Source organism: Dendrobates tinctorius, unplaced genomic scaffold (assembly GCF_039654945.1).
Source record: "Dendrobates tinctorius isolate UK_male_01 unplaced genomic scaffold, ASM3965494v1 ptg000418l, whole genome shotgun sequence".
NCBI lineage: Eukaryota > Metazoa > Chordata > Amphibia > Anura > Dendrobatidae > Dendrobates > Dendrobates tinctorius.
The window spans coordinates 570,061-572,486 of record NW_027362082.1 but is presented as its reverse complement, the minus strand read 5'-3'; the positions used below and the strand labels follow the sequence as shown (position 1 = coordinate 572,486).

Here is a 2,426-nt window from a genome sequence, read left to right as displayed (position 1 = left end):
ACAAAATCGGTGACTTTACAGCAATATAGAATCATAGAATCGTAGAGTTGGAAGGGACCTCCTGGGCCATCTGGTCCAACCCCCTGCTCAAAGCAGGATTCGCTAAATCATCCCAGTCAGATGTCTGTCCAGCCTCTGTTTGAAGACTTCCATTGAAGGAGAACTCACCACTTCTCGTGGCAGCCTGTTCCACTCATTGATCACTCTAACTGTCAAAAAGTTTTTTCTAATATCTAATCTGTGTCTCTTCTCATTCAGTTTCATCCCATTGCTTCTAGTCTTTCCTTGTGCAAATGAGAATAAAGTTGATCCTTCTACAATGTGACAGCCCTTTAGATATTTGTAGACAGCTATTAAGTCTCCTCTCAGTCTTCTCTTTTGCAAACTAAACATTCCCAAATCCTGCAACCTTTCCTCATAAGACAGGGTTTGCAGACCGGTCACCATTCTGGTCGCTCTTTTCTGAACTTGCTCCAGTTTGTTGATGTCTTTTTTAAAATGTGGTGCCCAAAACTGGACACAATATTCCAGATGAGGTCTGACCAAAGAGGAGTAGAGGGAAATAATGACTTCACGTGATCTAGACTGTATGCTTCTGTTAATACATCCTAGAATTGCATTTGCCTTTTTTGCTGCTGCATCACACTGTTGACTCATATTCAGTCTGTGATCTATTAGTATACCCAAGTCTTTTTCACATGTGCTGTCACTTAGCCCTATTCCTCCCATTCTATATATGCTTTTTTCATTTTTATTGCCCAGATGTAGTACTTTGCATTTCTCCCTGTTAAAAACCATTCTGTTAGTTGCTGCCCACTTCTCCAGTTTATTTAAATCTTTTTGAATCCTCTCTCTCTCTTCTCTAGTATTAGCTATCCCTCCTAGCTTTGTGTCATCAGCAAATTTAATCAGTTTACCCTCAATTCCTTCATCTAAATCGTTGATAAAGATGTTGAACAATACAGGGCCCAGGACAGAGCCCTGTGGTACCCCACTTGAGACATTCTTCCAACTGGATGTGCAGCCATTTACGACCACTCTTTGGGTCCGATCACTAAGCCAGTTATGAATCCACCTAACAGTTGCCTTGTCCATTCCATACTTAGTCATTTTTTCAATAAGGATTGTATGAGAGACTTTGTCAAATGCTTTGCTGAAGTCAAGATATACTATATCTACAGCATTTCCTTGATCCACCCAATCAGTGATACCGTCATAGAAGGAAATTAAGTTAGTCTGACATGACTTATTAGTTAGAAACCCATGCTGACTCTGTTTAATCACTTCATTCTTATCCAGGTATTGACATACATGTTGTTTAATAATTTGTTCAAAGATCTTTCCTGGTATAGAAGTCAGACTCACCGGCCTATAGTTGCCTGGGTCCACCTTCTTCCCCTTTTTGAAGATAGGAACAACATTTGCTCTTCTCCAGTCTTCTGGCACTTCTCCTGTTCTCCAAGAATTTTCAAAGATTATGGAGAGGGGTTCAAAAATATTGCTAGCGATATCGCAGTGTGTAACGGGGTCTTTACAGACAATGGCGTTTACCATCTGTCTGCAGAACTAAAGTAATGAAAAAGAAGCTGGTAATTAGCTTTCAAATGACATCCCAATGTCCCCTCTGGCTTTACCAGAGGCCCCAATGTCTGATTTGGACAGCAGATTTGAAAAGACATTTTCAGTCTGGGGCAGTCTTGGGGGTTCTCAATCCCCTTAACTACTCTGCAGAAGGGGTCAGGCAAATCAAGCTTGGCAGGAACATCATCCAGGAGGCCACCTACATACAGCAACATCACTTGTCCCCCTGCTCCAAATGGAATTTGAATTCAGGGGGTCAGAGCCTGGCTGTCCATGGATAAAAGTGGTCCTTGTGGTGCAGGCTTGAGGGTGCACAAATGCCCAACAGAGCACCACACAGCCCCAAGAACTGCTCCCTCACCTCAGTCTGGTAATTAGCTTTCAAATGACATCCCAATGTCCCCTCTGGCTTTGCCAGAAGTCCCACCAGGGGCCCCAATGTCTGATTTGGACAGCAGATCTGTACTGAAGTCCCTGGTGGTGCAAACTCTTGTGTCACCAGGGAGCATGTCAATGTCAGCAGTCAGGATGGCCTAGTGGTCTAAGGCACTGTGTTCAGGTTGCAGTCTCCCGTGGAGGCGTGGGTTCGAATCCCACTCCTGACAGCAGCAGTACTGGTCCCTGGAGGTGCAAGCTGTTGTGCACCAGGGAGCGTGTTAAGCGTCTGCAGTCACCACATGTGGAGGCGTGGGTTCAAATCCCACTCCTTGACAGCAGCAGTACTGGTCCCTGGAGGTGCAAGCTGTTGTGCACCAGGGAGCGTGTTCAGCGTCTGCAGTCACCACGTGGAGGCGTGGGTTCGAATCCCACTCCTGACAGCGACAGTTTTTTTTTTTTTTTTAAAG

General features: G+C 44.6%; 1 non-coding gene across 1 annotated transcript; it reads left to right on the top strand.

The window, feature by feature from the left end:
• The first annotated feature begins 2,103 nt into the window (after positions 1-2,103).
• On the top strand, positions 2,104-2,186 carry TRNAL-CAG (transfer RNA leucine (anticodon CAG)). The gene has a single exon. It is a non-coding gene; the product is annotated as a tRNA-Leu (tRNA).
• The last annotated feature ends 240 nt before the right edge of the window (positions 2,187-2,426 follow it).